Raw genomic sequence first — 22,257 nt, 5'->3', positions numbered from 1 at the left:
ATACTTCCCAACGAACTAAGCTCAGTTAGCCATGCTTCATTCAAACTCAAAGGCTTGGCCTTATCTCTAAATAAAATACATGGAAGACAACCACTCAGCGGGGTGGAAATCAGAGATTTAGAACACCCTGGGATACAACAACAACAACAGTATAGCAAGGGACAGGAAGGCCCCAAGACAATGAGGCTTAAGGTTCCCTAAAACTAACAGAGCTGTGCTTTTAAAAGCTTGTCATCTGAAACTAACAGAGGATTGAGAGAGAAAATTAGTTTGACATTCTGAGGACCTAGTGTTAAAAAAAAAAAAAAAAAAACTAAAAAAAATTTGCTCCAAAAAAACAACAGAAACTAAATCTAAAATAAAATGTAATTATAAATACTTAAACGCACACCCCCTCATAAATTTCCCAGCTGCCCTGGATTTCTCTCATGAAAGGAGGTGCTGGAAGAGAATCAACAGATCAGAGATATAAACACCAAAGGAAAGAATAAGACCTTCTTGGATAAGTTTAGGTCCATTTGTCCAACTTGGCTTCACATAGTTAAAATTCATGCTGAAGTCACTTTGGAATGTTTGCAACCAGTCGTTTGCCCCAGTTAGGAACAAAGCTAGGAGTGAGCATAAGAATGCAAAACAAGCAAAAGTCATTAAGAAGAAGGTAGCCCAAGAGTCACAGGCTCTTATATGAAGCTGTGGAATCAGGGAGTCATTTTCCCATCCGTTCCTTTCTCATAATTAACTAGATTCTGTCCCTGTGTCTTTGCTCTCTCTATCATCCTCTCTCCTTTCTGGAAAACCGCATCTGTTGTCAGGGGTATGGTAAGTGGGAAGGCCTCTAGGCTGAGACTGAAGACCCTTGAGGCTTGCGCTTAGTGCTAATACATGCCGTGTGATTCTGAACTCAGATTCTTCAAGACTGAAGCAAAAAGGTTAGGCTGCATGGTCTCTGCCTGCTCAGGCCACGGTAACACAGTACTGTACACTGCGCAGCTTAAGTAATAGAAATTTATTTCCTCACTCAAGGCTTTGATAGGGCTGGTTTCTCCTGAGGCCTTTCTCCGTGGATTGCAGATGACGCCTTCTCCCTGTGTCCTCACGCAGTCTTCCCTTTGTTGTGTCTATGTCCTCATCTTCTCTTCTTATAAGGACACCAGTCGGGTTGGATTTCAGCCCACTGCATAAACTCATTTTACCTTAATTCCCTCTTTAAAGACCCCATCTCCAAATACAGTCACATTCTGAGGAACTGGGGGTTAGGACTTTCACATATAAATTTTGGAAGAGATACACTTCAGATAATAATCTCCAAGGTTGCTTTCCGTTCCAGAGTCATTGGACTTTTTTTCTCTTTCAAGTACTGACTTTTCATTAATTTATCTTTCCAGTACTAAAAGGGAAGATTCGGCCTGCTATGTTTAGAAAAGATTGCAAAGGACTGAAGTTGTACTTTTCAGCTATCTGTAACCTTGGTCTCTTTAAAATAAAGCCATTCCAAGCCCAGCATGGAGGTTTATCCCTGTAATCCCAGAACTGTGGGAGGCTGAGGCAGGAGGATTGCTCATGGTGATGTGTGGGTCTGTAGCCCCCAGGAGTTCAAGGCTGCAGTGAGCTATGATCACACCACTACTCCAGCCTGGGTGACAGAGCAAGACTCTGTTTGTTTCTTTGTTTATTTGTTTGTTAAAGCTATTCTGTAGGGCAGAGGGCACTGTTCCAGAGTCTGTGAGTAAACCTAAGACTTCTGTACTTTCTCAAAACTGAGACCATTGAACCTATAGCCATTGGAAAATCTTTTGAAAGAGGCTTGCCCTATGAGAATTTTCTAGGATGACTTTTTGAAGGGCATCAACACTTTCGCCTCACTGTCTTCAGGACTATCCCATGCCTTGGCTATGTTCTTTCAGATTGCAAAAGACAGAATTTGTTGTGTTCTGTTTTTTTCATAAGGATGCAAGAGAAGATAAGGAAGACAAGATCTCAACCACTTTCAGCAAAGCTTTGCAAACAGTGCAGCATCCTTCAAGACACCATGAAGCTCCACGCGTCTGGTCATCTTGTTTCTTCGGGGAATAAATTTATTCTCTGCTTCAGGTGACTGGAGGAGACAAAGTGATCCTCCACTTATGTCTCGGCCTCTACTTTCCCTGCTGCTACCTGCAACTCTCTGGTGTCTTTGGCGGGTTCCAACTCCTTGACAAGGAGGGCGAGTGCCCTGGGCAATTGGCCATCAGTGCACCCTGCCTCTATTGGAAAGAGCTCTTCTACCAGGCTGTTCCATTCTCACGAGTAAGCCTAAAAGAGATGGCTCCCTCGGTGGTTCACCTTTGGTCCTATCAACCTGATGCTGAGGCCACTTAGTTCTAAGTAAAGTGACAGATGACCAAGGACTTTCTTTGAAAAGACATTGGGTTGGCCAGGCACGGTGGCTCTTGCCTGTAATCCCAGCACTTTGGGAGGCCAAGGCGGGCAGATAACCTGAGGTCAGGAGTTTGAGACCAGCCTGGCCAACATGGAGAGACCCTCTCTCTACTAAAAGTACAAAATTAGCTGGATGTGGTGGCACATGCCTGTAATCCCAGCTACTCAGGAGGCTGAGGCAGGAGAATCGCTTGAACCCGGGAGACGGAGGTTGCAGTGAGCCAAGATTGCACCACTGCACTCCAGCCTGGGCAACAAGAGAGAAACTGTCACCAAAAAAAAAAAAAAAAAAAAAAAAGGAAAAGACATTGGCTGTTCTTGATACTTTAAGATTTCATAGATGCAGAAAATGCAAGTCAGCAAGCACCTCACTGAGTATTCCCAGGGTATTCCATCCTTTTCTTCCGTTTACCAAAAAACTAAAGAGTAGTTTATATTCATTGCCTTCACTTTTGCATCTTCACTTTTTTTTATACTTCATTTCTTTACCATATCCCTGAAATCCTGGCAGTCTGACATCTGAGAGCCTACCTTCTTTCTCTTAATTCTAACTGAAATTAACTCCCAACTTTAATGTCCATTTGTCTTTCTCTCCCCCAGCTTGCTGCTGTGTTTAAAACTACTGATTGACAACCCTACTTGTAAAGGCCCCTACCTTGGCTCCTATGACTGCATTATCCGGGAGGTGGGCAGCAAACCCTAGGGAAAGCCTTTCATCAATGAACCTGGATGTGAGTCCTGATTTTTCTCAGTACTATCTGTGTCACACTGTGTATGTTAATTTTGTTCAATAAGCTTTATTTTTGTTCACCTAGTATATTTGTGATGATTGAGTAATGGGGAAGAATATATTTGTGATGATTGAGTAATGGGGAAGAATTTTGGATAACACCAGGGTTTGGGCTTAGGTGAATAATAGAATAAATGTGCAGATATTCAAGGCTTACTTCTTATATGTAATTAGTTGCTAAGAGAGATTAACTTCACTTCTATCATGTCTCCCAGATTTATTCCTCCTCTTCATGTTTCTTACCTTGGTAGAACTCTTCACCACCTTTCACTTGGCCTTGTGGTTAATGAGCTGAGTTCTGAGCAGCTTTTGGGATTTCCAGGGAGATTCCTCAGGGACTTCTCTTCATTTTAGCAAGGTTAGCTCCACTTTCATCTGTTTTATTTATGTTTTTTTTTATTTGAAGAAAATATTTTCATTTTTAACTTTAATAAGAAACGACACTTACCCAGTTATTGATTGTGCCTCATCATTGGTCTCTATCTTCAGATCACCTCCCATATGATCTTAGAGTCAGTCCTCTGATTACTTATCCTGAAACGTATTTCTGATCCTGTCATATTGCAGTGCCCGGAAATCTACTGTCCAAAACAGTAGCCCTTGGCCATTTGACTACTTAAGTTCGTTAAAATTAAATTAAATTAAATTAAAAATTCAGTTTCTTAGTGGCACTAGCCATATTTCAAATGCTTAATAGCCACCTGTATCTAGTGGCTGCCATTTTGAACAGCTCATAGTTAGAACAGTTCCATCATTCTGGAAATTTCTACTGGACAGAGCTGTGCTAGACGGCTTGCTAAACATTTCTGACCTTGGCATTAGGATTTAAAATCTATCTTTACCTGGCTCCTCTGCTGCTGTTTTCCTTCATAAAATGCTTCTGTAAGACTGAACTGTTTTCAAACCTGCCGTACTCAATTCCTGCTGTCATACCTCCACTTACCCAACCCCACTTAGAGTGTCTTTTACTCCATCACTGAACACCCAAATCCTGCTCCCCATTTAAGGACTCTCCTCCATGAAGTCCTTTCTAATTTCCCAACTCAAAGTAATTTACTCTTCCTGTGAACTCTTATAGGATTTTAAATAAAGCACTCTAATGTCATCTACCTCATTTCTTCTAGAATTATAACTATCTATACATGTATTTTAGCCCTTTAATTAGTCAGGGTTCCTCTGGAAGCTGATTCTGAGACAAGGATTCAAATCTGAGTAGTTTAGCAGAGAGGTGATCACAGTAATCATCAATGGAAGAGGGGGTTAGTAAAAGTGGGAGGCAAAGAAAATCAAAGGATGCATTATCAATTCAGTTACTGATATGGAGGACTAGACCTCAATCCCACTGGAGGCAATGTGGAACAAAGTTATCCCAGCCAAGGTCAGGGAGGCTAAAATGTGTATTCACCAATGCTTTGCCCATTATTTATTTGAGGGATTCCAGGGAAAATCATTCCTGGGTATTTCCATTTTGTCTTGCATTCAGAGCAGTCACACTTGACCAGTAAAGAAAATCCCTCCAGCAGAGAATTGCAGATACTCATACCAAGAAGCCTTTCTTGTGAACGGAGGATGGATGTGGAGCTGGTCTGAGCAGGCTGCCTACTGCATCTGCTATGACACCCAGCAAACCGGAAGGTAGGTCCTGGAGGGCAGAGGTCACATGAGTCATAGATGTGTGTCTCCCTCAGTGACCTCACACAGGCAATCAGCAAAGAGTTGTTCAGTGAATTAATGCGTTATCCCAAAGATATTAGGTACTGGAGAAGAATTTGTCATGGAACCCAGTGGTTTGGGTGGGTCAATTCACTTGCTGTCAACTGAGATAATCTCTGAATAGACAGACCTATGCCTAGGGTTTTCTGTTGCCTTTGATGTTCAGTATTTATGGACTAAACATTGTACAAGTGTGGGAATTTGTTGAACCAGACTGTAAAGGAGTTTTGAGATTGCTTCAGAAGCAAAGGAGCTTATATCTAGAGAAGAATACTCGGGAACATCGACTGCAGCACTTGCCTTGGTTAGATGCCTGATGATGCTGTTGTCACAGCCCCCAAGGGAACCAGATTTTTTCATTGCAGCCAGGCTTTGATACAATCAGCCCTCTATGCCAGTCAGGAGAGGTGGGGGTGCAGTGTAAGACTTGGGAATCTAGGAAGAATGTGTGTGTGTGTCTATGTGCGTGCATAGCATGTGTGTATGTGTGTAGTATATATGCTATGTATGTGGTATGTGTATGTGTGTGTATGTGTTTGTATGATGCATGTGCTTTGTGCTGTGTATGTTGTGTGTGTGGTACATATGTGGTGTGTATATGTGTGTTTATGTGTGTGATGTGTGTAGGGTCACATGTGTGTGATGTGTATGTGTATGGTGTCTGCAGTGTATATGTGATATGTGCACGTGTGTGTGATGTGTGTAGGGTCATGGGGGTATGTGTTGTGTGTGTTTGTAGGGTGTGTAGTGTGTGTGCTGTGTATATGGTTGTGTGTGGGGGTATATATGGTATGTGTATGTATGCATAGGTTTGTGATGTGTGTAGGGTTGTGTACATTTATGGTGTGTGTGTCATGTGTATATGTATGTGTATTTGTGTGATGTGTGTAGGGTTTTGTGTGTGTGGTGCGTATATGTGTGTGGTGTGTATGTGGTGTGTATACGTATGTGTCTTTCTCTCCTCCAACTTACCGCTGCGTTAGGGTGGTGTGTGTATGGTGTGTTAGGGTGGTGTGTGTATGGTGTGTTAGGGTGGTGTGTGTATGTTGTGTTAGGGTGGTGTGTGTATGGTGTGTTAGGGTTGTGTGTGTATGTTGTGTTAGGGTGGTGTGTGTATGGTGTGTTAGGGTGGTGTGTGTATGGTGTGTTAGGGTTGTGTGTGTATGGTGTGTTAGGGTGGTGTGTGTATGTTGTGTTAGGGTTGTGTGTGTATGGTGTGTTAGGGTTGTGTGTGTATGTTGTGTTAGGGTTGTGTGTGTATGGTGCGTTAGGGTGGTGTGTGTATGGTGCGTTAGGGTGGTGTGTGTATGGTGTGTTAGGGTGGTGTGTGTATGTTGTGTTAGGGTGGTGTGTGTATGGTGCGTTAGGGTTGTGTGTGTATGGTGCGTTAGGGTGGTGTGTGTATGGTGCGTTAGGGTGGTGTGTGTATGGTGTGTTAGGGTGGTGTGTGTATGTTGTGTTAGGGTGGTGTGTGTATGGTGTGTTAGGGTGGTGTGTGTATGTTGTGTTAGGGTGGTGTGTGTATGGTGTGTTAGGGTGGTGTGTGTATGGTGTGTTAGGGTGGTGTGTGTATGGTGTGTTAGGGTGGTGTGTGTATGGTGTGTTAGGGTGGTGTGTGTATGGTGTGTTAGGGTTGTGTGTGTATGGTGTGTTAGGGTGGTGTGTGTATGGTGCGTTAGGGTGGTGTGTGTATGTTGTGTTAGGGTGGTGTGTGTATGGTGTGTTAGGGTTGTGTGTGTATGGTGTGTGTGGTGTTTATGTGCTTGTGTGGTGTATATGTGGTGAGTATATGTATGTGTGTGATGTGTGTAGGATGGTGTGTGTGTGGGTGATGTGTGTAGGATGGTGTGTGTGGGTGATGTGTGGTATGTGAGTGTGGTGTATATGTGGTGTGTGTGTAGATGATGTGTATAGGGTTGTGTGTGTATGGTATGTGTAGTGTGTATGTGGTTGTGTGTGGTGTATATGTGGTGTGTATATGTATGTGTGTGTGTGTGATGTGTAGGGAGTTGTGTGTGTGGGTAATGTGTGTGGTATGTATGTGTGAGTGTGGTGTGTATGTGGTGTGTGTGGGGGTGATGTGTGTGGTGTGTGTGGTAAATATGTGTGGGTATGTGGTGTGTATTCAGAGTGTATGTGATGTGTGTCGGGTTGTGTGTGTGGTGTGTGCATGCGTGTGTGTGCTGAGAGTCATGAAGGGTACGCATTGCAACCCTCCAGGGCTGCAGAGGACTGACCGCCGGCCTGCACCATGTTGACCCTGACAGCAAGGCTGCTACAATATCGCCTTCCTCATGCCCGTGGCCTATTTTGCTCCCAACTCTCAAAGACAAGGAGCCATACATTAAAAGCCTATGTTAAGCAGTCATGTGTCCCAAGAGAAGGGGAACATTGCAGTAAGAAATTCTGGTGAACGATAGAAAGCCAGGTGAGATGAACCTGGGGTACAGGGTCCTGGTCACCAAGCTAACTCGGTGTTTAAGGAGGAACCTGGTTGGAGACTCAGGTAGAGGAGGAAGCTCAGAACAAGTCTCAAACTAGAGGACCAGACGGTGGTTCCAAGTAGAGTCCCTCGAGGCTGAATCACAGCCCACAGCGTATAATTTTTAGAATACTCATCTTCCAGTCCCAGCTTGACACTGACTTGGGGAAGTTACATAGCCTCTTTCAGGCCCCTGCATCCTCATCTTTAAGACAAAGATGGTGAAAGTCTCTGTTGTCAGGATTAGAGGATTGATTTTTTCAGAAATTCTCCGTGGAGAGCAACGATTATTATGGATGCAGGATCTTGATGGATACCTCGGGGTTATCCCATCCCAGTTAAATCTGTAGTAAGGGTTCAGGATGTAACATGGCAGCCAGGAATTGGGCTCATTGCACAGTCATCAAACTCTGAGTTTCACACTAGATTTGTAGGTTTAGGTTTAAAGTCACTTACGCAATCCCAGGTTGGTTTGGGAACTAGTGTGGGCTGAGCCTACTGGCGTGGGGAGCTGTAGCCGCAGGTTTAGGGAGAGAAAGGCAGTGTAGAGAGAGATTATGTGGGTGTAGGATTGGGGCCTCATAGACATGTCTCAAAACATTGTGAAGCAAAACTGGGAATAGGGCAACACAAAGTATAGGAAGAGTGAAAATGGCCTCTCCAGAATAACTTGAGAGGTAACTGTGACCACATCATCTCCAAATACTTCTCCATCCCACACTATAGAATTCCTGTCTGGAATTCCAACTGCTGGATCTCTGGGTTAGGCAACCAGGAAGAGAACATTTTCTACAGATGGTGACGATTAAAATGCATCTGTCACCAGAAGGCAGAGAGGCTCAGGGGGGCCGGGGAGGCTGCAATCCTTCGTTCTACTTCCTTTATTGGCACATTGTTCTTTAAAGATGTGGAGATGGTCCCTGTTGGGATAGCACATGAAACACACTGGTTTCCTGGCTGTAAATAAAACCACTGGTGTTGTGTTTGACATAGCTGCTTTAGTACTTGGTCAGCCGTCCCATATGGTCTAGCAAACCTCTTAATTACAACTACAGAGGACAGATTCCTCTAGTAAACACCACCATGTTTAGCTTTTCCTCCTCCTGCTGCTGTCAGTGCACAGAGCATTTGAACTTGTAAGCAACAGGGGAGAAATACCATATGTAGCTCCCCTACCAGAGCTGAGCTTCTGACACCATTAGAGTTTGAAAGGGCCATTTGGGCAGATTGCATGAAAAACTGGTAGACACCTGCTCCACTTTACCAAACCACAGTGAAGCAAAGTTTGGTTACTGCTTTTTTTTTTTTTTTTTTTTTTTTTTGAGATGGAGTCTCGCTCTGTCGCCCAGGCTGGAGTGCAATGGCACAATCTCGGCTCACTGCAGCCTCTGCCTCCCAGGTGCAAGTGGTTCTTCTGCTCAGCCTCCCGAGTAGCTCAGACTACAGGCGCATGCCACCACGCCTGGCTAATTTGTGTATTAGTAGAGACAGGGTTTCACCATATTGACCAAGCTGGTCTTGAACTCCTGACATCAGGTGATCCACCGGCCTCGGCCTCCCAAAATGCGGGGATTACAGGTGTGAGCCACCTTGCCCGGCCAGTTTGATTACTGTTTTAAAGAGACGAGAGAAATAATGTGAGCAAAGGGGCCAGGCAAGGAAAAGATGACTCTGGTATCCTTGAGTAAACTCTCTGTATCCAGGTGGTCAATTTCTGATCCAGTTCATTAGCACCCATGAGTGATGGAATAATTTTGCAAGACCCTGTTTGGCAAAAGTACAGGAAGAGGGCATAGCTCTATGAGTTGAATGGAAGTCTAGAGGTACAGAAAGGGGTGGAGTTGGCCTGCCTATGAGATCATTCTAACATTGGCATGTAGAGGGGGAGGGTGTGAACTATGCTAATTTGTTATGAAAAGGAGCGGAACCTTGGAGCTGGTTTCTGCTTTGAACATCCCTCTGATCTCAGCAAGCTGCCTCCACCAGAGAAGGGCTGCCATGCTGGAAAACTCCATCCAGTGACTCTATCCCTTGGAAACATGCGCATTTGAAAAAAGTACTACCCTGCTTAAAGATTCTAAATCTTGCCTTAATCCACTTCAGATTGAACTATTGCCAAAAAGGTACTTATTCAGAGTCTTTCACCTATGAAACCAAGATGCCAAGATGCCGTGTGCCCATTGTAAATTCAGATGTGTCCAGTCACATGTTTAGTAGAGACATTTCAGGATGTAATTTGCATAGTCATCAAACTGTGAGCTACACACCAGCTTTGTAGGTTTGGTTTTAAAGTTGCTTGAGCAATGCAAGGTCAGTTTGGGAACTAGCATGAGCTGAGCCTGCTAATGTGGGTGCATCGGAGGTGCAAGGGCAACAGGGTGAGCTTACCATGGTGTGTTATTTGCCTGAGGAGTGAATGACTTATGAGGAAGAAGTCATCGCCAGGTAGAGTATACAGATCTGGGCCACAAAACATGGTTTTTCATCCTTTTTGGAGAGGCTGGGTGGGATGAATGGCTGCTCATACTGCTGTGTGCCTGACCAGCCCCTCACAGACTTGATAAGGGACCCTAAGGGGATGAGCCCCAAGAAGACAGCCTAGCAATGGAGGATAATAGTCACAGGGACAGAGGCTGCCTCCCTGCCTGAATCATCACACTCGAGCCACTGCACTGACAGGCTACCAAGTGTATGGAATTCGGTCATGGCCATTTGTGGGAAGTGCTTAGTAGTGACCTGAAAATCCTGCCGTCAGTATCAGTGACCATGGGACCCAGCCAAGTACCCTCTAAAGAGTTGCAGCAGGCTTGTCACCATTGCTACTGTGGATTCACAGGGCTGTTTTGAGGATCCAGGGGAACTTCTCGAGAGCATGTGCACAATTGTCCCTGGGAATTTCCAAAACTAGCTGGGAGAGATTGGAGATGTTCTGAGGCTCTCATGCTCCACAATTTGTGGTTAAGCCAAAGAAGAGAGCCTTTGCTAGTACTGTGTGTCAGAGAAAAAGATGTTCCATATGCATTCTGTGAGCACAAAGTGATGGGACAGGGCCATAAGTTAAGCGTGGGAATCAGTCTCATCCCTGACAGACACACATTACGTAGGAACATGATTCTACTGACTTACCATGTAATTGTGTTTGGCTTTGTTTTGTGTTAGTCCCAGCATAAGATAGATAGGGTTTGAGCTGATCACGCCTTACTTTCTCCCTCAGCTCTTGTGGTTAATCAGCAAGATGACAGGTCAGCTAGGGTTTGGGTGGAGTCAAAGTTGTAGGATACCCTCAGAGAATCAGCTCTTCAGAGTTCAAGCTGCCTCCATCCTTTCCGCCATTTGATTTATCCCCTACCAGGCTATGAAGCCTTGACTTTATAGTATAAACCTCTAATCAGATAAGCAGATCACAAAACCATCTTTATTCTCAAGACCACTGCTCTATTGCCCTAACCATCCTTGAGCCATCTCAGGGTAGAAGCATCAGCCTTCAGGAGTTACGTAGGCACTGGCAGATCATCATAATAAGGACAGTTTGCCAACCTGCTCAGGTTACAGTGAATGATGATGGGTAGAGTCTGCTTTGAATTTCTCAGACAAGAGGGAGATACAATGTATTTGGTTCACCCAATTCATTTTACAGGATTTGGTTCCCAGATTTCCTGCAATCGGAATCATGACCCATTTTCACAGCCACTAGAGCATTAAATTCGTATATACAAAATAAAGGACTAGAAAACATGTAAACCTAAAAATGTTTAAGCTAAAATGGTGGTGCAGATGTTATCTGAGTCCCATAAATCAGTATTCAGAAATACTGTCTTACTGTCAGAAGCAAACAGCAAACAGAAACTTGCATTAGCTATGTGTCTAGATAATGGCAAAAATTAAGTACAGTATTGTTTAGAAATCATAGACTGGCAGATCTCTTTTCCTTTTCAGGGTTTAAAGAAAACATAACCTTCTCTGTTGCATTTAACAAAGGAAAAAAAAAGGATTTTCTTGTTTTTTGTGTGCACATCCTGCCTAGGGATGAGTTATTCATCAAAATAAGCTTTCTTGTGTTTTAGAATTTGAGAATTTAGAATGCTGAGCATTCTCTAACACATCTCCCTAAACATGCTAGCATTTTGATTCTGAAGCCTTTTTTCCATTTTGTCAAGTTCATCCTCTGAAAGGGACAGTGAAAAATTAGGGGCTGGCTCCACCTGGTGCTTTGATTAGAAAATTACACCTCCATGTATGCGGGCTGTCAATGGACAGTGTGCCCTCTAGCGCACAGAAACAGTAAAAATACTATGTAAATAGTACTTAAAAATACTAAAACTACCCCAAAAGAGTGACCAGGTAACTCACTTTCCATGCAGGGTGCTAAGGACTATTTTTGTGTGGTTGTTTTAGTGTCTACTGCTATGGAACAAATCATCTTAAAATATAGAAGCTTAAGACAACAAAATCATTTATTATCTCCCACCGTGTCTGTGGGCCAGGAATTCAGAAGCAGCTCTGCTGGGTGGTTCTGCCTGGAGGCTTCTTCCACATGAGATCGCAATCAGACAGTACTTGGGGTTATTGTAAAGCCTCATTCGCTCCCGTGTCTGGTGTCTGAGCTGATAAGACTGGACAGGCTGGGGTGGGAGCCTCTCTCTGTCTCTATGTAGTCCCTTTCTAGGGTTTCTCAAGCATAGCCAGACTTGTTTCATGTTGGCTCAGAACATCCAAGGTGGTGTCCCCAGAAAGAGAGCCAGGAGGAAGCTGTGCTGCTTTTTATGATCCAGCCTCAGAGGTCAGGAAGTGTCACTTCTGCTGTGTTCTGTTGATAGAGGTAGTTGCAAACGTCTACCCAGGTTCAAGGGAAGGGAATATAGCCTCCACCCCTCAATACAGGAATGTCAGTGTCATGTCAGAAGAAGAGCATGTGGGATGGGATATATATTTGTGCATCATCTTTGTAAAAATACAATCAACCGCAATTGTTTTATTTAATCATCCTTCACCCTAAATGAAGTTGCTTCTATCATTATCCCAATTTTACATTTAAGTGAAAGCAGAAGGAAACATTAAAGATCTTCTTCTTACGCCCTTTCAGTGTCATACTAGAGCATTGCCTAATAAGCCATCAAAAGTGTCATCTGTACACGACTTTCAGTCTTGGCACTATTGAAATTTTGGTCTGGGTAATTCTTTGCCGTGGGGGCTGTTCAGGGCATAATAGGTCATTTAGCAGCATCCCTGGCCCCTGCCTACCAGATACCAGTAGCACATCTTCATCCCTTTAGTTGTGATAACCACAAATGTGTCCAGACATTGTCAAATATCTCTGGGGTGGGGAGAGGGCAAATGTTCCCCCAGTTGGGAAGTTTTACAGGAAGAAAGTTACTTTGATTATTTGCTATTGATTAAGGTGAGACTCTTGTAAAGTTAATGTTAACTTGTGGAAGATCATTATGTTGCAATTCATTTCTGTCCAGTAGAAAACATAAATCCTACAGATCGTAGTTTTGTTGTTTTATAATTTACCAGTTTCAATTTAACTTGCAATCTTATTCCAGCATTCTTTTTGTTCATTGACTATATATAGTAATTTTTCTTCTCCTTCTTCATCCTGCTGGTTTCCTTGTTGATGAGTTAAATAAACCTTTGTCGCATGTGTGCATACACACACACACAAACACACACACACACCAGCCCCTGGGCAAAATGCAGTGTGAGAATTCTCTCTAATATGGGGATATGGAGCTATTATGATCTCCCTTCAAGAAAGAACTTGCAGATTAGCTGTGAGGGTGCAATTAGGTGATAGCCTTGGTTGCAGTGCCTCTGGTTGCTTAGCCACAGCAGTTGAGCTGAGGCCATGCTTTTCCTAGGCAGACCTTTAACAGCTAATGAGCACGGTGAGCGTGTCAGGGCCTGGCCCTTTCTGTTCATCATGGAACTTCTCCAACAGGCAGCCTTTGCTCTGGAGCTCTGTTGGGCTGGCTGGGACTTTTGCAGGGCAGCACTGCAGTTTGAGACTCTTCCTAACTAACCCTCCTTCTCCCTCCCCTTTCACAGGTGACAGACCTGCATCTCTAGCCTTTTTGTACTTCAGGCACAACTCAAAGCTGCCAATAATCATGTTGCCCAATTTGTGGGCTGGAACTGCAGTCTTACGTGTGGCATGAGTTGCCTTCAGAACCCAAAGAGGCCTACCAGGCACTCCTTTTTTGAGGTATGAGATATAAGATGCAGCAATTTATCGTTTGCTTTGGAGGGGATATTCCAGCGTGAACTTAACCACTGGATTCCTTAAATCCTCATTCATCTTTTCATCTCTGGAGCATGAGTGTTTTACCAAGACCTCCAGCATACTAGCCACCTCTTGCTTCTTCTGGCCAGTGAACATGATGTCATTGATGGAATGGATGAGTTTGATTTCAGTGGGTTCAGGTGATCTAGATTATTTCAGACTATTATGGCAAAGGGCAGCTGAGTTAAGATAGCCCTGAGGCAAAGCAATAAATGAATATTGGAGTCTGTCCCATGTGAATGTGAATTGTTCCTGATCTTTTTTTCTAATATGGATAGAAAAGGCACATTCACCAAATTGACAACCACATGCCATGGGCCTGTGGCCTGTTTAATGTGCTCTAGCTGTGATCCCACCTCTGGCACAGCAGCCGCAATCGACCACCATGTGGTTGAAACTGTAGTCATCTGTTGTCATTCTTCAGAGGCCATCCACTTCCTGCTGGGGGAGACTAGCAATTAAAAAGAGGTTTGATACAGATGAGCAATCCCTATTTTGTATTTACCATCTTGCCTGGGGGACAGTTTCAGAGTTTCCATTTGGCCTCTCCCACTATGATAGCACTTCCTCACTGACCAAGGAACAAATGTAGGGTTTACTCCAACTGCCGAGTACATTCATTCCAGTGATACATGGAAATGGAGAAATGATCCCTGGGTGAGTCTACAGGTTCTGTGGGCCCACTCTGTGCCAGACCCAACTAGGACTCCATTCATTACTTGACTCTCATAAGCCCCCACTTCAACAAGGGGTCCAGGTGTCAAGGTCAACTCGGAACTTGTGTGCAATAGTTTAGACCTTCCTTTTGCCAGGCATACAGTCACCCAAGCAAATGGTCCTGGGTCCCTTTGGGGAAGGATGGGACAAGTCATCTTGATATAAACTTGTTGCAGTGTTGCAGGGTACTTATTCTTACGGACCTGGCTGTCTTTTTAGTCAATGGATTTTGGACCTGAAAATTGGCTCAGTTCCTAGAATTGAGGAAAGTATCCTGACTTTTTACTGGGGCAATTGCTGTCAACCTCTTGCTCCTCCTTTCTTGCCTTTTCTGGTTGTAGATGTTAACATCAGCCTTGTTGGCCCTTATCTATTTTGCCTGTGGGAATGCCATGCTCTAGTATCCATCCCTCCACCTCCTTGAAGGTCAAGCCCCTTTGATGCCTCTAATCTTCCTGGTCGTTATAGTAATTGTGGACTCTGGGTTTCTAGTGGTTAAGCTTGGCCACTTGGTCTGTCATTCTGAGGCCTTACTATCCTCATGAATATTAATTACCTAGCTCTGTGACAGCAACCACTGAACATAGATGAGGCCTGATGTTTTGGCGAATGGACCTTCCTGTGGGACATACTCCTCTGGTTAGTGTCCAGGTTTCACATAATATATCCATTCTAGCACATCTCACCTCTTTATGCTTTCCTCTAGCTTCTGCCAGGGGAACTCAGGCATTTGCACTGAGTCATTGGCTCGGGGGAGCTGGCAGGAAGCATGGATTTAGCATAAAGGTGGTGGTGCGTCACAAAGGACAGCAGCTGGGCCATAAGTCAGTTATGCTTCTGAAGCAGCAGACCAACATGGTGCATTTTCATGACTGCCACATACGCAAAAGCATGACATATATGATTTATTTTAAAAGAACCACCATTATGGAGACAACATTGGGCAAAATCAGTAAAATACTGACTTTATACACATTGTCATTTTAATAAAAATAAAGAGAGATAGCATTTATTGAGCATTCATGATATGCCAGGTGCTCCATTAGACACATATTGTAACATTACCTCATTATGTAGTTATTATTATCAGTCTCATTTTACAAATAAGCAAGAGGAGTACAATGTAACTAAAGAAACTGCTCAAATTCACATAGTAAGTAAAGAGGAAGACATGGAATTGGAACCAGGTGACCGAATTGGAACCAGGTGACCAAATTGACAGTGGCAGATATTCTTTCATTTTTTATGTCAGTGTTGTTTAGTTTTCAACACAGAGATTTTGCACATATTTTATTGGATTTATAGCTATATATTTCAGCTTTGGATGCTATTGTAGATGACACTGGTTTTAAAATTTCATTTTCTAATTACTTATTGCTAGTATATAGAAATATAATTGATTTTTGTATATTGACCTCTATCCTGAAATTTTGCTGAACCAAATTAAAATTTTTATAACATTTCTTACAGATTCTATGGGATTTTTCTGTATAGTCAATGTCATTTGCAAGTAGAAGCAGTTTTATTTTTTTCTTCCCAATCTGTATGTCATTTTATTTCTTTTTCTTGCCTTATTTCACTAGCTAAGAGCTCTAGTACAATACTGGTTAGGAGTGGTAAGGGGAGAGATCTTGCTTTTTTTAAATTTTAGGAAGAAAGCTTTCAATATGTGACTATTAAGTATAATAGCTTTAGGTTTGCTGTAGACACACTATATCTAATTGTGAAAATTTCCTTCTATTCTTAGACTGCTGAGCATTTTATCTTTTTAAAATCGTGCATGAATATTAAATTTTGCCAAATGCTTTTTTATCAGGTATTGAGATAATCATATATTTTTTTCTCTTTAGTCTGCTTGAATTACACGGATTGATTTTTCTAAAGTTGAAACAACCTTCTATTCCTAGGATAAACCACCCTTGGATATCATATATTATCTGTTTCACATACTAAAGGATGTTTTTTTTTAAGTTTTTTAGAACTGATGGCCTGGCATGGTGACTCATGCCTGTAATCCCAGCACTTTGGGAGGCCGAAGTGGGTGGATCACCTGAGGTCGGGAGTTTGAGACCAGCCTGACCAAAACCTCATCTCTACTAAAAGTACAAAAATTAGTCGGGTGTGGTGGTGCATGCCTGTAATCCCAGCTACTCAGGAGGCTGAGGCAGGAGAATCACTTGAACCTGGGAGGTGGAGGTTGCAGTGAGCCGAGATCAAGCCACTGCACTCCAGCCTGAGAGACAGAGCGAGACTCCATCTCAGAAAAAAAAAAAAAAATGTTTTTTAGAATTATGAAGTTATGTTCATGAGGGATATGTATCTTTTTTTCTTATGTTTATCTAATTTGTCATTAGAATAAAGCTAGCTTGATAATGGACAGATAAATATTTCTTTCTCTTCTATTTTCTGGAAGAGTTTGTGTAGAATTTGTATTATTCTTCCTTAATTGGGTAGAATTTATAGGTGATGCATTTGGACCTGGAGTTTTATTCATAAAATGATTTGTATTACAAATTCAATTTTTTTACTAGATATAGGTCTAGATTATCTATTTCTTCTTGAAGAAAACTTGATAATTTGAATCTTCTAAGAAATATGTCTATTTCAGCATGTGTTGGTATACTTGGAAAGGAAACATGTCTATTTCATCTAAGTTATTGAATGCATTTGCATAAAGTTGTTTGTAATACCTGTTGATTATACTTTTAATGTCTTTGGGGTCAGTAATGACGTTCTTCTTTTATTTCTGATATTTGTTTGCAATTTGTGTCTCCTCTTTTTATTCTAATCACTCTGGCTAAAAGTTTATCTTTTTTGTTGTTCTCAAAAGAAAAAAACAGCTTCGTTTTCATTGATTTTCTCTATTGTTTTTCCATTTTCTATTTTATTGATTTCTCTTCCTATGTTTATTATTTCCTTTCTTTTACTTACTATGAGTTTTTTTTTTTTTTTTTTTTTGGAAAATGGGTGCAAGATTTTATTTTATTTTTTATTTTTTAATTTTTTTTATTATACTTTAGGTTTTAGGGTACATGTGCACAATGTGCAGGTTTGTTACATATGTATCCATGTGCCACGTTGATTTCCTGCACCCATTAACTCGTCATTTAGCATTAGGTATATCTCCTAATGTTGTCCCTCCCCCCTCCCCCAACCCCACAACAGTCCCCGGAGTGTGATGTTCCCCTTCCTGTGTCCATGAGTTCTCATTGTTCAATTCCCACCTATGAGTGAGAACATGCGGTGTTTGGTTTTTTGTCCTTGCGATAGTTTACTGAGAATGATGTTTTCCAGTTTCATCCATGTCCCTACAAAGGATATGAACTCATCCTTTTTTATGGCTGCATAGTATTCCATGGTGTATATGTGCCACATTTTCTTAATCCAGTCTATCATTGTTGGACATTTGGGTTGGTTCCAACTCTTTGCTATTGTGAATAGTGCCGCAATAAACATACGTGTGCATGTGTCTTTATAGCAGCATGATTTATAGTCCTTTGGGTATATACCCAGTAATGGGATGGCTGGGTCAAATGGTATTTCTAGTTCTAGATTCCTGAGGAATCGCCACACTGACTTCCACAATGGTTGAACTAGTTTACAGTCCCACCAACAGTGTAAAAGTGTTCCTATTTCTCCACATCCTCTCCGGCACCTGTTGTTTCCTGATTTTTTAATGATGGCCATTCTAACTGGTGTGAGATGGTATCTCACTGTGGTTTTGATTTGCATTTCTCTGATGGCCAGTGATGATGAGCATTTCTTCATGTGTTTTTTGGCTGCATAAATGTCTTCTTTTGAGAAGTGTCTGTTCATGTCCTTTGCCCACTTTTTGATGGGGTTGTTTGTTTTTTTCTTGTAAATATGTTTGAGTTCATTGTAGATTCTGGATATTAGCCCTTTGTCAGATGAGTAGGTTGCAAAAATTTTCTGCCATTCTGTAGGTTGCCTGTTCACTCTGATGGTAGTTTCTTTTGCTGTGCAGAAGCTCTTTAGTTTAATTAGATCCCATTTGTCAATTTTGGCTTTTGTTGCCATTGCTTTTGGTGTTTTAGACATGAAGTCCTTGCCCACGCCTATGTCCTGAATGGTATTGCCTAGGTTTTCTTGTAGGATTTTAATGGTTTTAGGTCTAACATTTAAGTCTTTAATCCATCTTGTTATTTAAGGTAGAAATTAAAGTTTTTGAAATGACAGTTTTTGCTTTTCCAATATAGTTGTCTAATGCTATTGATTTCCTTCTAAGCACTGTTTTAGCCTCATCTCACAAATATTAATATATTGCTTTTCATTTTAATTAAATTTAAAATATTTTCCTTTTTTTTTTTTTTTTTGAGACGAAGTCTCACTTTGTCGCTCAGGCTGGAGTGCAATGGCACGATCTTGGCTCACTGCAATCTCCGCCTTTGGGCTTCAAATGGTTCAAATGATTCTCCCACCTCAGCCTCCCGAGTAGCTGGGATGATAGGCATGTGCCACCACAGCTGGCTAATTTTTGTATTGTTAGTAGAGACGGGGTTTCACCATGTTGGCCAGGCTGGTCTTGAACTCCTGACCTCAGGTGATCTGCCCGCCATAAGCCTCGCAAAGTGCTGGGATTACAGGCGTGAGCCACCGTGCCCAGCCCCAATTTCTATTTTGATCTTTTCTATGACTCACTTGTTATTGAAAATTGTGTAGCTTAAATTCCAAATCCTTGGGAATTTTTTCAGGTATCTTTCTGTTATAGATTTCTAGTTTAATTCCTAGTTTAAATCACAGAAGATACTTTGCATGTAATTCTATTTAAATTTATTGAGGTTTGTTTTATGGCCGGGAATATGGTCTTTCTTTCGTGAATGCTCCGTGTGCACTTGAAAATAATGTATATTCCACTGTTATTGGGTTGGATGTTCTATAAATGTCGAGTAGGTCAATTCAGTTAATAATATTGTTCTTGCCTTCTATATCCTGACTGATTTTCCCTTTACTTGTCTTATTGATTACTGAAAGAGGAGTATAGATGTCTTAATGATTAATTTGTCTACTACTTTTAGCTCTAGCAGTTTTTGCTTCAGGTATTTTGAAGCTCTGTTGTTAATTGCACACACATTTATGCTTTTTACCTCTTCTTATATCTTGTTTTAAACTTACTCCTTTATTATTATTTAAGGTCCTTCTTTATCACTTGTAGCGTATTTTGCCTTTATATGTACAATGGGTTTGTTTTGTAGACAGCATGTAAGAGTACGATGCTCTTTTTATTTTTTATTTCAGGGAAAAAAAGTTACAAGTTTCCTACCAGGACAAATTCCATAGTCAGGTTTTCCACATGTGGGGAAATCACAGGGGTCAGCACATCCAACATGCAGTGGACAAGCCTTGCACTGGGTAAACCACATTCATGGTCATGGAATCTCATTTACCAGATAAGTATTAGTCTTGCTTTTCAAAAATCAATCTGATACTTTCTGCATTTTAATGGGAAATTTAATGTAATTATTGACATTAGTTAGATTTAAATCTGCCATCTTGCTATTTGTTTTATATGTATTCTATTTAGTCTTTGTTCCTTTTTTCCCTATTTTTCTTCTGTTCTGAATTAATGGAACATTTTTGTGATTCCATTTTACACTCACTATCACTATTTATTTATTTATTTATTTATTTATTTATTTATTTATTTTGGGACAGAGTCTTGCTCTGTCACCCAGGCTGGAGTGCAGTGGCGCCATCTCGGCTCACTGCAAGCTCCACCTCCCGGGTTCACGCCATTCTCCTGCCTCAGCCTCCCGAGTAGTTGGGACTACAGGTGCCCGCCACCACGCCTGGCTAATTTTTTTGTATTTTTAGTAGAGACGGGGTTTCACCGTGGTCTCGATCTCCTAACCTCGTGATCCGCCCGCCTTGGCCTCCCAAAGTGCTGGGATTACAAGCGTGAGCCACCGCGCCTGGCCCACTTTTTAAAAAACATATATTTTGGAGACCAGGCACGGTGGCTCATGCCTGTAATCCCAGCATTTTAGGAGGCCGAGGCAGGCGGATCATGAGATCAGGAGATCGAGACCATTCTGGCTAACATGGTGAAACCCCGTCTTTACTAAAAATACAAAAATTAGCTGGGCATGGTGGTGGGTACCTGTAGTCCCAGCTACTCGGGAGGCTGAAGCAGGAGAATCACTTGAACCTGGGAGGCGGAGGTTGAAGTGAGCTGAGACTGCGCCACTGCACTCCAGCCTGGTGACAGAGCAAGACTCCGTCTCAAAAACAAAAACAAACAAAAAAAACACATCTTTTATAACTTTTTAATGGTTGCCATAGGTCTGCTAATATATACCTTTAATTATTCACAATCTACCTTGAAACTATTGTGTTTCACATGTAGTTTAAGGATCTCACACTCAGAACTCTATACTCCCAAGTCCTCTTTCTCATCCTTTGTGCTAAAATTTTCATAAATTTTAGATGTAAATATTCTACCAACATACACTACATGGCTACTACTTTTGCTTTAGTCATTCAATTATCTTTCAGGGCAATTATCAACTTAAAAATGTCTTTGATATTTTCAGCATTTCCGTAATCTTAATTTCTTTGTGTACAACTAAGTTTCTAGGATCTTATTCCTCCTGCTAAAGTACTTATTTAATTTTTCATCTCGCACAGATCTGCTGATAGTTAATTCTTTCGTCTTTCGTTTGTTCAAAACAATATTTATTTGACTTTATTTTAAAAGATATAGAATTCTTGCTGATTCAAGCAATGGATAAAAAAATATAGAATTCTGAGATGCTAGTTTTTCTTTCTTTCAATGCTTTAAAGATGTCACTCTTGTCTTCTGGGTTGCATAAATTCTAATGAGACATCTACTATAATTCTTATTTGGGTTGCCCTCAAGATTTTCTTTTGACTTTTGGTTTCCAGCAGTTTGAATTTTATTTGTCTAGTTAGATTTTTTTCCTCACATATGCTGCATGGGGTCCCATGCATTTCTTGGATATGTATTTTGATGTTTTCCATTATTTTTATTTTTTCAAATATTTCATCTGATCAATTTTTTTCTTTTTTATTCTGTTTGTATGGCATCTAACTTCTCTTCATCTCATGCTTTGACTCAGGTATGACAGTGCTTGCATCCTAATAAGGGCCTTTCTTTAAATTTCAGGCTTCTTGGTTGTGCTGCAACCTTACTTCTCTGATGGAAAAAAGTATTATAATTGTATTGTTTATCTGGAGCTTTCTTGTGATGGTAGATGTTATGTTTTCTTTCCAGTTTTCCTATACACCAACAATATCCAAGCTGAAAGCCAAATCAAAAACACAGTTCTATTCACAATAGCCACAAAAAAGTAAAATAAAATGCCTAGCAATACAGTTAGCCAGGAAGGTGAAAGATCTCTACAATTAGAACTACAAAACACTGCTCTAAGTAATCAGAAATGACACAAACAAATGGAAAAACATTCCACAATCACGGATAGGAAGAATCAATATTGTTAAAATGGCTATACTGCCCAAAGCAATTTATAGATTCAGTGTTATTTTTATCAAATTACCAATGATATTCTTCACAGAACTAGAAACAACTATTTTAAATTTCATACAGAACCAAAAAAGAGCTCAAATAGCCATGGCAATCCTAAGCAAAAAGAACAAAGCTGGAGGCATCAAGTTACCTGACTTCAAACTATGCTACAAGCCTGCAGTAACCAAAACAGCATGGTACTGGTACAAAAACAGACACATAGATGAACGGAACAGAATTGAGAGTCCAGAAATAATGCTACAGACCTACAACCATCTGATCTTTGATAAAGTTGACAAAACCAATGGAGAAAGAACTCCCTATTCAACAAATGGTGCTGGGATAACTGG

The 22,257-nt window shown here is 41.4% G+C and overlaps 1 long non-coding RNA gene and 1 other non-coding gene across 4 annotated transcripts; one reads left to right on the top strand and one right to left on the bottom strand.

The window, feature by feature from the left end:
* The first annotated feature begins 1,959 nt into the window (after positions 1 to 1,959).
* Positions 1,960 to 19,840, top strand: LOC129473393 (uncharacterized). 3 transcript variants are annotated; one of them, XR_010119064.1, is made up of 5 exons: positions 1,960 to 2,091; positions 3,019 to 3,149; positions 4,692 to 4,843; positions 13,452 to 13,608; positions 19,660 to 19,840. It is a non-coding gene; the product is annotated as an uncharacterized lncRNA (long non-coding RNA). The 3 variants fall into 3 exon arrangements; XR_008654248.2 differs by lacking the exons at positions 1,960 to 2,091; positions 3,019 to 3,149 and adding an exon at positions 3,505 to 3,566; XR_010119065.1 differs by lacking the exons at positions 1,960 to 2,091; positions 3,019 to 3,149; positions 4,692 to 4,843 and adding an exon at positions 9,665 to 9,848.
* On the bottom strand, positions 19,658 to 19,819 carry LOC129473897 (U1 spliceosomal RNA). The gene has a single exon (XR_008654416.1). It is a non-coding gene; the product is annotated as a U1 spliceosomal RNA (small nuclear RNA).
* Positions 19,841 to 22,257: the final 2,417 nt, after the last annotated feature.

This window comes from Symphalangus syndactylus, chromosome 23, assembly GCF_028878055.3.
Source record: "Symphalangus syndactylus isolate Jambi chromosome 23, NHGRI_mSymSyn1-v2.1_pri, whole genome shotgun sequence".
Taxonomy (NCBI): Eukaryota; Metazoa; Chordata; class Mammalia; order Primates; family Hylobatidae; genus Symphalangus; species Symphalangus syndactylus.
The sequence above is the reverse complement of the archived record's forward strand: the minus strand, read 5'-3'. Positions and strand labels throughout refer to the sequence as shown.